At 39.0% G+C, this 14,025-nt stretch overlaps 1 pseudogene; it reads right to left on the reverse strand.

Moving 5' to 3' along the window:
* Nucleotides 1–1,407: 1,407 nt before the first annotated feature.
* LOC140329681 (opsin-5-like) lies at nucleotides 1,408–13,803 on the reverse strand (annotated as a pseudogene).
* Nucleotides 13,804–14,025: the final 222 nt, after the last annotated feature.

A 14,025-nucleotide genomic window follows, 5' to 3' on the forward strand; every position in this document is an offset into this window, starting at 1 on the left:
GACCAGTAAACTCTTCGTCTTCTCGTTTTTCATGCAATATTTCCCCCACTTCCTTGCAGCAAGAAGTAGAAGTCAATGTGCCCAATGAGGTCTAAAAATTACACTGAAAACTTGATGGAGTTCTAGCATTTTTTACATGGATTCTTCTCCACTTTATATAAACTAGAAAACAGTTACACTTTAACAAAAAGACAAATTATAATATAAACACATCACTATTTGGTCCTTGTTTTCTATGAGCGGCACCCACACCCTTACTTATACTACACTATCTCTGTAAACCATTTGCATTGCTGAGGCACTTACTGACCAGTGTTAATGAACTGCTTCCTACATTGTCCTATGTCCTTCATTCTTAGATCAATGTGAACAAAATACATAATTTATTAGAACACTGGTTGTGGCCATTGCGTTGGCTTAACCAATAACATGAAAACTTAGATGCTTGAGGTAGAAGGTATACACTGCCTGACCAGAAAAAAGGTCCCCAAGCCTGTGTGTTTTGATCTGGGGTGCCTGTGGGGTTAGTGCTATAATCTGGGGTTCTTATGAGGGCAATGCTATGATCTTGGGTTCTTGTGGGGGCAGTGTTATGATCTGGGGTTCCTTTGGAGGCAGTGTTATGATCTGGGGTGCCTATGAGGGCAGCGCTATGATCTGGAGTTCCTGTGAGGGCAGTGCTATGATCTGGAGTTCCTTTGGAGGCAGTGTTATGATCTGGGGTGCCTATGAGGGCAGTGCTTTAATCTGGGGTTCCTGTGGGGGCAGTTTATAATCTGGGGTTTCTGTGAGGGCAGTGCTATGATCTGGGGTTCCTGTGGGGGCGGTGTTATTATCTGGGGTGCCTATGAGGGCAGTGCTTTGATCTGGGGTTTCTGTGGGGGCAGTGTTATAATCTGGAATGCCTGTGGGATCAATGATCTAAGGTTTCTTCAGTTGGTCAGGTCTGGGTTCATCAATGTTATGTGCCAAAAAATGAGGGCAACAGACTATCTAATTATATAAACAACCAGGTGTTTCCATCAATAGATTTTTTCCTTCACCATTGGCACTGGCATATTCCAAGATGACAATGCAAGGATTCATTGAAATCAAACGGGTAAGGAGTGGTTCAGGTAACATATTTTTTTCACACTTGGATTGATCACCATGTACATACCTTAACCCCATTGACAATCTTTGGGCATTGGGCAGACTCTCCCATCATCAATACAAGATGACAGTGAAGAATAATGGAAATCTGGATGGAAAAAATTGCTGTGACAATGCATAAGGTTATGGAGGAACAATGCCACAGCAAATGTTTGCCATAGCTAAAGCTAAAGGACGTCCGGCTAAATAATGTGTAAGGATGAGTGTGTCCCTTTTTTTGGACAGGCAGTGTAAGTGCTCATTTGGAGCTGGTGACTAATAACTGTTCTCAAAAAGAGTCACCATGTTCTAATGAACATAAAAGGAAAATAGTTTTCATGAATATAGGTTAACTTTTAAAATGACCTCTACTGTTGTGTTCATTTATCACGAATATTTCATGTAAACGGAAGCATGAAGCTGTGAAGGATGAGAGTAGGGAAGGGGCGAAGGGGAAGGGGACACTTTGTTCTTCCAATATTGTATAATGAAAGTGACAGGCTTAAGACTTTGATCCCTTTGCCTTCATGTTGTTTTTTGTTACTATGCAGCTCTAGGGAGTTAGCATATGTAAGAGTTAGTTAAGCATGACTTGCTACCTGGTTTTAGCCTTGGTTTCTCTGCTTTCTTTTTGGCATCTTCAGCTCAGAGCCATCTTGCATGTTCCACCATATCCAGTTAACAACCTAACCTCCTATATCTGCCATAGCAATACAAATCTTTGAAGGTGAGGGGCTGAACTGAAACAGAGGTGAATCATTACACTGTACTAAAATTCCACTAAAACCAAAAAGTGGTGGCGGTGCATTTTTTTTGTTTACCAATTTATCAGTTCAATTGTTACCTTTAGAGCAAATCCATAAGAGCAATTCAATAAGGCTATGACGATCCAGTCACCCAAAGCAACAAATCAAATTTCAAGTAGACCTTACGAGATAGAAGTATGGAAGCTGCCATTGCTTCTTTTCTTTCTGATAGCAGTCTGGCTTTTACTTCATTTCAGTCAATAGAGAAATATAAGCATACAGAAGAAACGAATGGCGACATACGATGGAGCCAACATCTTCAGATTGAGGTCAACAATGGCAATCTTCATGGTTTTCCTGGGAAAGGCTTACTTATTAGGATGTCTCATTTGGAGTTGTACTGAATCATTACATTGCCCTAGGGACATTTGAATGACTACATTCTTGTATATGCCCCGTCCCTTGTTTCCTGTGATCATTGCATTAAAAATAACTGCTAGAGTGCACTATGGGGATTTCTTCATATATAGCCTTACTTAGAATATGCAAACTACCGAACAAGAGAAAGTAGATTTTGTCACCCATAGGCATAACTCGAAATTTCAGTGTACCATATTAACATTTTCATGGGGCACTCAACATTTTAAGGAGGTCTGTAATTCAATATTATATGCTTTTATTATTACCCAATAAAACTAGTTACCACTGTAACTGAATACATTTGGACTCACTTAAAAAATGTAACACACCCCTGAACCATGGTCATAAAAGAAAATAAGACTGCACATCTATAAAGAAATGTGCTCTACAAAATTATGAATTGTGTTCTGTAGACTTTTGGAGTCCAAAGCTGGCTGAGCACAGTGAAAATCAAATAGGACAATTTAGTCACCTGACCTGTAAATGTCACTTGGTCATTGGATTTGCACTATTGCAGTGAAGTGGAAAACATGGACTGTGCATTCTGGTTAGATTACACAAGCCTGTGAAGCAGTGTTCTGATCTAGGGTTGCTTCAGTTGATCAGGTCTAGGTTCAGCAATGGCATGTGCCCAATATATGAGGCTAGCTGCCTACCTGAATATATGGAATGGGCAGGTATTTCCATTAAATTTCCATTAATTTTTTTTCTTCCATGATGGCAAGGAATATTCCAAGAAGACAATGCCAAGATTCTTTGGGCTCAGATTGTAAAAGAGTGGTTCAGGGAACATGAGACATCATGTTCACACATTGATTGGCCACCCCACAACTCCGCTCCATTGGAATGTGCTAGAGAAGACTTGGGCACAGCGGTCCGACTCTCCCATCATGGATACGGGATCTTGATGAAACATAATGCAAACCTGTTGTGACATTGCATAAGCCTATAAAAGCAATACCACCTGCCATATTCTAAACTAAAGTAGGTCTAGGGAACTATTTGAGACTGCATTTGTATCTTTTTTTTTGACAGGCAGTGTACAAGGAGGGAGCAGATAAGGGTGAGCTGGTATTTTGTTTTTATGGTCCCAGGTGAATAAAGCCAATAAGCAAGTTTATGTTTCCAATATGGCACAGCTCCACCTACTGGTGGCCAAAACCATCTACAAAAGACCATTTAGGAGCGGATGACCCATTATAACCAAGTCATTCATTACTTTTATTGGCCTTTCTATTGAATTTCTGTATTTTTAACCCTATGTTTATACTGCAGTCAAAGTATTACTCCTTTTTTTCAGGTAAAGTAGGTGCCTTGGTTTATATTTGTGTATATGCACTATATTAGTTATTTATATAATAAATATTGAATTTTAGATTTATTGGGCCTTTGTATGTACTTACCAGGGTGAGCTTCCTCTCCACTCTTGCAGCATTTGGGATCTTGTCATAGTTTTGGATCTCTTGATAGGCCTTATGAAGCTTCCAGGCTATCCTGGTATAACAAGTGATGATAGTAGCAGCTGGCGTAAGTGTGCACAGTATGAACATGCTTATGATAAATGAGAATCCATTGGTGGAATTTTGAAACTCAGCCCAGGCGATGGTGCAAGAGACTCCAAATGGTTCTGGCCCATAGTGGCCCCAGCCAACCAATGGGAATATTGCCCACAGCAATGCATAAAGCCATATGCCAGCTATTAGGATGTAGATCGCTTTCTTCTTAATAGCATTACCTGCAAAACAAAACAGTTTTAGGAGATACTTACACTTATCAGTAAATTCTGTAAAGTTACAAGATTCTGGTTGGACAGGCAAGTTGCCATAGGACCCCTTTGGCTACATGCGGGCACAAACTTGAAGGCTTAAGTGGCCCTAGCATTTATAGTTTTAGAACTGTCAATAGGAAAACTAGCCAGTGCCATCTGATTGTTCTATATAAAAGAAAGTGTGACCAATCTAGCAGAAAATATACTGACAGTATTGCTCCACAAAGTCTTCATCTGCCTTCTCTCTGTAATAACGGATCTTTGTCCAGACTCCATCCAAAGTTAGTATCTTCTACCTGAACTGGAATGGTGGCTCAGAGGTGACAATTATATAAATCACAATGCCTGTTAACATTGTGTCTGTGTTCACAGAAATCTGATGCAGCTTAACTTCTGCTGAATTATTTTTATTTTGTGATTTGCTACAAAGTATCACAGTACAGTCTGATTACTGGGAAATAAAACCTCACTCAAAAATGTTAAATCTACTTTTGAAGATTTTTTTTAGATTTTTATTGGCGTTTTCTTGCTGACCTTCTGATTTGGAATGTATCCCCCTGAGATCCTCTCGTAGAGAAACCCCAACCCAAAAGTATATCCATTTCAAATCTCTACTTTTAGTTTATAGTTAATAAATATATCCTAAATAGAAAACCCTATAGACAAAGTTGATCCAGAGGAAGGCAAAAATACCCTGGTTCAATTTGCTCCAACAGGGAAAAAAATTCCTTCCTGATCTCAATCGGATGTTCCCTGGATCAACAGTCTCTGTTGACTTTTGTTAAAAATTAAATACCCAGTTATCGTCTGTGCTTCTAGAAAAGCATCCAGTTTTTCTTAAAGCAATCTATAGAACTTGCTGAAACTACTACCAAAATGAGCCTATTCCACATTTTCACACACTATACTGTCAAGAATCCCTTCCTTATCCAGAGATTTCTTTTCCTCCAGATGCAAAAAGCGTCCCCTTGTCCTTAAAGTAAAAAGAACAGAACAGAACAGAGTTCTTATATGTTATCATGTTTTGAATCCTCATACTTACGAGTGCTTGTGGTTGTGCTGGTCACCAAATATCGAATTACTGCCATTGCTGTTAGGGTCATCATACTGGCTACTCCAAAGAAGAATCCCATTAGGGCTTAATACAAACAAGTTGGGTATCCACCAATCCAGGCATGGTTCCAAGCAGAAGAGATAGCCAGAGGGTACATGGTGACGGCCATACCAAAATCTGTTATGGCTAAGTTTATTGAAAGGAGGTCTGGAGACTTCAAATGGGATAAACATTTTACAGCTGTGGCAAGTACGGCCAGGTTGCCCACCGCACTCAAAATGGCTGCAGAATAAAAAGTCAAGTCATTTAGTCAAGGAGTTGTTCAAAGGCATTCATGAATTGTGAAATATGCATTAACACTTGTATATTTGTTCATGGATCACATATAGAAAACACTCGTAGTGGATCCATTAGAAGATAGGCATATCAACCAGAAGACTAGCCAGCAATGGCTGTGCCAAAAATACCCTCCTGGCCAATTCACTTCAATACATAAAATAGATAAGCTTATATAATATCCTTGCAGATTTGCTTTAAGGAATTTGAAGGTTGGATTGAAATACTGGATCGGGTAAAGAGCTAGGCTACACAAAGTACACAATTGCATTAAATGTAAATATTCTACACCATATGTGTCTAATACACATCAATGACATCAAAAACACACAATGCAGTTGTGTGTTTTAAAAGGAAAACTATTGGAGCTCATTTTGTTGATCTGAGATTTTACAAGGTAATCTTCATTACATTTCTTTGTTTTTTGTTTACTCATCACTGCTCTCATTATCTCTCTCATTTTATATGGAAACAAGTAATCAAACAGAAAACCATACCATCATCAGAATGTGAAGGTCCAGCATAAGCCATGTACTCATTGGCTGCAGTACATACTGTAAAATCCCCTTCAGCTGCACAAAGTCTCAGAGCCGGGGATGCTGAGGGAACATTCACAGCTAAAGGGAAACTGGGGATGCCGCAAGCTGTACTGCAGAGGACACACAGCTATTTGCATGATCTTCTTAGCTGCTGCAACTGACGCTGTCGGAAGGAGTAAACAGGGAGTGCTGGACTACATATGAGTCTCCTAACAATACCACTTTAATGAGGTCACAGGACATCACAGGTATCTTTCATTGTTTGAGAGCAGTCCACAATGATTTAAAGAACGCTGCTCATCTCAGGACAAATACACTGTTCCCTGTATTATTTTTTAGTTAATCCAGGCTTAATCAAGGCTGTGGGAATGTGTCCTTGACATCTAGGCTCGGAAGTGGAAGTGAAATGACGTAAAGTTTAATTCTACTGAGAAAAAAAATGGCGACTAGGTCTAGAAGGGGATGAGAAATGCAGGACCGGAGAGTGGAACAAGTGAGCACCCCTTAAAACTTACAAAGTGTTATTTAATGGAGCAAAGGAGGTGGTTGAGCCATGACTGTATCTTCCTAGAACTCTCTGAAATTTTAAGGTATTCTATTGTATCAGGCTGAAAAAGGACAGAATGTAAGATGATTTTTGACATTATAAAGCACTCTTTGGGGAAATAGGCACAGTCAAAGAATTGGCAATGACATCCAAACAAAAAAGCTTGTTATGGTGATATGCACAAGTGAAAATCCTTTATTTTGAAATACAATTCATTCATATAATGAACCTGATTGATAACACATGAAAAGATTTTTGGAATGCTGCTAACCTAGTGTCCTTCTGATGAAGCATACGGGTGAAACGCGTCAAGGACCTTTAAAAGCAAACTAAACAACATCATTGCAGTATCCTAGTCATTCATTGACAATTTGTATGTATAGGAATTAATGTTTTTCATGTTGTTTGAAGAGGAAAATAATTCATTGCAAAGGTTTTTAAAATTTAAATTGTGAGTGTTTCAATTATGCACCACCACTTGGAAAAGATAATTTATTATAAACTTGGAGGATGCGGTCTAACCTTTAATACACCCTAAGTGAACCAATATGATATAACGTCAAATTATTATTTTATACAGGTGGTGTATCTTGACAATTTACAAAACAGTATTTTTGAACTGCAAGCTCAGCTGTGACCTTTCAGATATTCTATTTCTAATTGCAACCCTAAACAAAGCCATATACTGAGAGTGGGCAGACTCACTGACCTTTATTTGTCTGTTTAGATTTAAACATGTGCCATTAAGCTCTGTAAACACAAAAAAAAAATGCCAGTATCATTGTCATCTTCTGGATGCAAATCCCTCCATATTCTGGACTACAGTCACATGTGCTAACATAGCCTGCATCTGCAAATCTCCATCTGGTAAGAGTTCAAAGAGTTCTAGAGTTTCTCCTCCCATTCTCAGACAGCTCCTTTCTCCCTACTTCCACATCTCCCCCACTACAGTCCTTTAGACTTGCCACCAGTAGAGTTGGAGTACGCTGGAAACTTTGGTGGTGGTTGTATTCACTGCATTGGAAAGAGATGTAGCTTTACAGTTATTCCAGAAAAAACAACAAAAATATGAATATACATAGGGAAAAAAATCTTTATCCAAAGTTGATTAGAATACAATAGGACGGAAGGGGGGGTTTATGGAATGGTGGGTTATAGGCAATTGAAAATATGGGTTTTAGTGGCTCTTTTAAATTTGCAAAAAGTATGAACAAACCTAATGGGATGAGGAAGGTAGTTCTAGAGATTTAGGGCAGCTCTAGAAAAATCTTTGAGTAGTGTATGAGAAGAGGTTATGAGTAAGGAAGTTATTAGTAGATCATTGGAGGATCAGAGAGAGCGGCTAGGAGTGTATTTGTGTATTAAGTTGGGCAAGAGCTGTGGCGGGAATTAAAAGCAAAGCACAATACAATTGTTTCTTGAAAACTGAAAATGGTTCTCTGGTGAAATGTAAGCCAGTGTACAGATAAGCAAAGAGAGGTGGAAGATAAGGAGCAGAAGGAAGAATAGATAAGTCTAGCTGCAGAATTCATGATAAATTGAGGCAGAATGCCTTATACCAGGAGTAACCATGGAAGCCGTCTCAGGCCAGTCTGCTGGAAGACAAATATACCAAGAGACAGACTGTGCTCTTCTAATGCCCATATCATCATGAGTCCAGCTGCAGGGCACTCAGGCATAGACTATGACAGATCTGCTTTCTGCTAAGGGATGACAGACTAAGGCTGCTCTACATAATCAATGATCTGGCAGTCATAAACGCTTCTTTAAATGATTTATGGGCACTGAAACACACCATGGGCATCAGGATGCAGATTTCGGAACTGTCAGAGACCTTTTATCATCCATGATTTTTAATGATAACCTATCCCCAACACTTATCATCACTTTTACACCTAACTTGTTACCCCAAACCTCTCCCATTAAAAATCCCAATGCCTAACCTACCCTAATCCATATTCTATCTCTTGGAATGACCTCCAAAACACCTAACCTCCATTACCCAAGAATTCAATCCATAAAATGACCTACAAAACACCTAAGCCACGTGAATCATGAACCTCATTCATGCAATGACTTTAAAAATCCCTAACCTCGAACCCATTTTGTAGAATTACCTTCAAAATGAACCAAAACTCAAAGACACTCAATCTCAATAGACCATGAGCCTAATTCGTAAATGAACCATGAACCTAATTCATAGATGACCTCGGAAACACCTAACCTCCATTAACCATGAACCTATAGGGTAACAGCAGGGTCTCCTTGACCACTCTCAGTTCTATAGCATAGAATCATGTGGCAAGATGCTGCAGAACCATATAGAAGCACTGCCAATGCCTGCTGAATTTGGCTACAGCTACATAGGATTTACTTACTAGCATCATAGTAGTGTTTATTGGAGATCAGTGTGTTTTCCTGCTAGTAATTGTGTTGCTTAGTATTTAATTCTCAGCAACTCTTTTTTTAGTCAGTCATTTTTTTTTTTTTTTAAACCGGAATTCCATTTTATGCACAATGACAGCTCTGTTCAGCCGTGATCTTATTTAATTTCATATCTAATTCATTAAATTTTGCAAGCAGTTTCCCAGGCTGGATTGACCAAGGCAGGAAAATATATTAAGAAAGGCAAACAATGAATATACAATAATCGTTTCCGAACTGTAGATTGTGTAGATTTAAAATCAATTGCTTGGTGTGGCTGTTAACTCAAGGACCAAGGTGGGAAATGCTGCATAGAATCATAATTCAGTACATAAGAACAGCTTACATACAGCTGATGTATTGAATGTGTACAACCTCTAATAATATTTTTGTAAGAGTAAAATACCAAAGCTAAAATTTCAGTTTCTAGGCTTATTCTGGAAAGTCCAGTTACCTGATTATATCTTTTATTTCTCTGTGACTTTATTGGTGAAATTAAGGATTCAATGGGGCCCTGGGAAAAAATAACTGGAAGCCTCATAAGCACAGCATTCTAGCTCCCTGCGTCCCTATCATTCTGTCATTCGGGGCCATGGAGAAGTTAGGGGCCCTGGGCAATAGACCAGTTTGCTCTACCCTAAAACAGGCCTTGGGTGGGATCAATGCTGCGTCCATTATGAGGGGTTACCTTTCTTTCTGTTGGTTTTGTAATGTATCTTATATTATGGTTAGGGCAAAAATTAGTGTACAGCAGTCCCCCAACATCGTTCAGATTGGCCAAACAGGAACGACCCTGTTCATTCCCATGGAGAAGAGCACAACGGAGTGTTCCTCCCCTTCCCGGTGCTTATTTACACACTGTTCATGAAAGATCATTTGCAGCAACAATCCTCTAAATTCCCAACCCAATAATTGAGGATTCTGTAAATCCCCTTCCCCACCAAAGCACAAAACAATTGTACCCACAGAACACTGTTTACACATTAAATATTCATTGAGACAGTGGAATAAACATTTGTTATACATTGAGAAAATAGAATTGCTTAAAAAACAGGACAAATGAGAAATAACTTCTTAGCAATTATCATTAATTGGTAAACCTGTCATCAGAAACACAATGAATTCCATTATGATACAGCCAGAAACATCTGCAGAAACGCAGTCAGTGCTGAAATGGAATAACCAACGCTAAGCCTAGAAAGGTACAAACAGTCAGTTTGGTCACCATTTGCTCTTCTCCTAATGTTCTAGCTACTGTCTATACAGAATATACACCCTACAGTTTGCTGGTAGAATCTGTGAAGTTTTAAGTGAGAAAGCAGTGCTTATGGTTGCTGAAATGTCCAATCTCGATTGTCTGGCATGCTCTTTCTGCCTAGATTATAAGTAGCAATAAAACATAACAAAACATAAATTTAGAACAGACTGTGCAGCTATGTTTGCCCTAGGGCCATGGTACTCTAGGCTGTGGCCTATATGGTCTAATGGGAAAACTCCGAAACACCCAAAACTGCCAATGTACAGGAATAGTGTTGCAAATGATAGCAAGGAAAGCTTGTCATTGGAGGACCAGACACAGATTAAGGGCTTACCCAACATAGCCGGCTCCAACTATAACCTAAATATAGGTTTTGCCCAATCAAATATCTAGGTAAACGCTAACAATAAACCAGAGTTGAATCCCGATCTCCAAACAAGTTTTTTTACCGGGAGCTTATTGACAGGAAAGAGTTTCTCCACCTTGACAGATAAGATGACTCATATTACATATTTTTTCATAGGTTTAGATACACTTTGTCTAATTGTTTGTCCAATTGTTGTCCAATTTGGCCAAGCAAATTTATCAAACAGATTAGTAATATTGATAGATAACTACTGTTACAGGAAGTGTCTCCAACTTCCACAAAATTACAGGAAAAACAATTTTTGGGAAATGCAAGTGTGTATGTGGATGACCAATATTAGGAATTTATTCATCAGATTTGTCCAGTCATTAACAATGACACATTTAAACCACAGACTGGTTTGTGTTCAATTGTTTTAGTACCATTTACCAACATCTAAAAGTTTTAGGAAAAAAGAACAGAGACTCCTCCCCTTCCTTCTTTACTGCCGCAGCAGTGAAGACTGAACAGGAAGCCTGCAGGGGGCGATTTTGGGCTGAAGAAAGTGCCGATCTCATGCATACACATACAGTCAAATTCCTTCTGGAATTAGCATTGTAGCAGTAGCCTGGAAAGGTATCACAGGTTATTTTTTTTATACTTTAAATGGAGATTTTAAGAGCTTGCCATTCGTAGCCAGCTACCAGGAATGATCAAGACCCCAAAAATGCCTGCAGCAGTAGGGCACTTTCACTTTACATAAAAGGGTAGAGTAGGGAGGCTCTTGGGTGCTCCTTCTGCGCATGCCTGAACATCTGGCATGCGCAATGAGATCAGCAACTTTTTTTTTCATCCTATGTCACCCGATCCTGTGACTGGGTCAGGTGATGTAGGATGGGGAAACCGGAAGAGAAGACGAAGATGGCGGCAACCGGAGCGCCGGCTCCGGGACTGATGCCGACTGGACGCAGGACCCGATGAAAGACACCTCCGGAGTGATTGGACTGCCCTGCATGATTGAAGGTAAGTGTGTTTTTGTTTTTTGTTTTTTTTTCTGAGTATAGTTCCTCTTTAAGCATGAAATAGTTTAAAACTACATTTTAAAACTAAAGTTATTACCGCATCTCTCCTAGAATGAGACCAGATCCACAACCTCATTATGCTCAAGCAGTCCAGGTAATAATAAGTTTTGTTAACTATGCAAGATCACTATACGAGATGATGCGCCTGGGTCATAAGACCCAAACAGCTCTCCGGTTTTGACTGTCAAAAAAATAAATTATGAATTCTGATTTGTTACTGGGTACTGGGCTTTGCAAAAAAGACCAAATAGTAATACCTTAGGTGTTCCAAAAACATTAAAGTTCCTAAGTGCAGGAAACCTAATTATAACCTGTATATCATATTTCAACGTATCAAAAAGTCGGAATTTGTATACATAAACTATATGTAGTTACCTACTCTAGAGGACCAGTAACATTTTCAGCAATGAAGATATGAACAGTAAGATCACCTTCTTAAAGGTGGAAGAACATGCAAAGAATATATTAGGGTAGCTGCAAATCTTACATGTGTCATGTTCATGCTTTATATAAAAGTACATTTATGTAATGTAACAGGGAGACATAATGCATGCAATTATTTATTTCTGAATAGGAACATACACAATTAAGATAAAGCACTAAAGAAACAAAAATAATCAGGTTACTGCATTTTCAGATTGTCCTTTGCTCAATGAAAAGAACAACATTAATTTTATTCCTCTACATAGCCTCCAAAAAAGGAAAACCTTTTACTAAAAAAAAGAATCGACTTTCCTTGCCACCCATCCGATAATTATTATGACCATGCAAAGTAATCGGTTAGGTTGTGGCTACATTTCCATTGAAATCTCTTTGCTCTAACCCCCAACCCACCATTCATTTTACATACCTCCATTCCAACATATGAAAAACAGCAATCAAAAAAGTTCAGTACAATATAAGTATTTCTGCAGCTAAGTCCTATTTATTTTTTATGTAGCATTTATTTCTATTGACATATGTATCAGACACAACATCAGAGCCAGAAAGAAGGTTTTGGTTTTAAAAAATTTAACAGTTGCAAGATATTGATTGAAGATACGGAATAAATCCAACTAAACACAATCCTAATTTTTCTCACACTCCAACTATCTATAGAATGGCATTAGAATACTGGGAACATCTGATGCTGGTATAAGAAGGCTAAAGCCCCGTACAGAAGTTTAAATTGATTTTTTGTGATTGGTTCCAGGGAAAGATGAATGAATGAGCTCTATACACAGAGCACTGTTCTGATCTATGGAGAGGGTAAGACGAGCAAGCGGCACCACATTGTGCTCTCCTGTATAGGAGTGAGCAGTGGTCGTTCCCAATGGGACAATCAGCAATCTGCAATGGTGGAATATTGAACAACATTAGGGCACCATTATACACACATCAGACAAATAGTGGTGCTTGACTTAGGTGACAATCCAAAATGTGCACAGTGGTCCCTCAACAACATCAATCTGCCATGGCATAGCTTTGGGGTCCTTACTGATTTTAGTTACCTAAAACACTAGTTCATGATCATCTCAGGTAAAAATCTAGTATTTATACAGCAGTCCCCCAACTTCATTGAGTTGCTTGCTGAGTTGGATTGCTAATGACAGCTGTGTGGTGGGATGCCTCTGCTCATCCTTCCATAGAACAGAACCAGCTGCTTAGCATAGTTTGTTTGTATGGTCAACATTCCTAAACTATCACCCAAAACAATCATGAACAATTATTTCTGGTAAACGTAATTGCAATCCTGTTGGCTCAAGAAGAATTCGACATGCAATCAGAACAGAAACATGGATCGGATTCATGACAAGCAAGCCAGTTTTGGATGTGATTTTCGACTTTGTACAGCCCAACCTAAATGTAGTTGACTCTCCAATGTGATGTTGTAAAGTGTGTGGTCCCCAATGTTTCGTACCAATCCCAATAAGTCAACACTTACCTATAATTAACAAAAAGATTCCGGCTGCATAGTCCACCAGTGGATGTAGAGTTGACACATATTTTTCCTCCATGGTCCAAGTTGTGGAGAAAGATTTAAGCCATTTGCTATGGATATGCACTCATGATCCTGCCTGTAGTCAGACTGTAGTCATTGGTGCTGGAGAGGCTTGTGATGAGCAGGGGGGATCTGCAGTGGAAGAGAAGAAGAATTACAGAAACATGCTGCTGTCAGAGGGGATAGAAGAATCCGTCAGACGGCTGGAATAAAATCATTATAAGGGAAGGATGTGTTCTGTGTCAGAGAGAGGAGGGGGCTGCAAGAAACATATCTGTGTGACATATATGCAAATATTGTGTTGCCAAAGGGGCAGATGTATGACAGCGGATTTTACAACTCATGCTATTAATAAAGACATTGTACTCCAACACAAATATAATATATGAAGTT

This window comes from Pyxicephalus adspersus, chromosome 4, assembly GCF_032062135.1.
Source record: "Pyxicephalus adspersus chromosome 4, UCB_Pads_2.0, whole genome shotgun sequence".
NCBI lineage: Eukaryota > Metazoa > Chordata > Amphibia > Anura > Pyxicephalidae > Pyxicephalus > Pyxicephalus adspersus.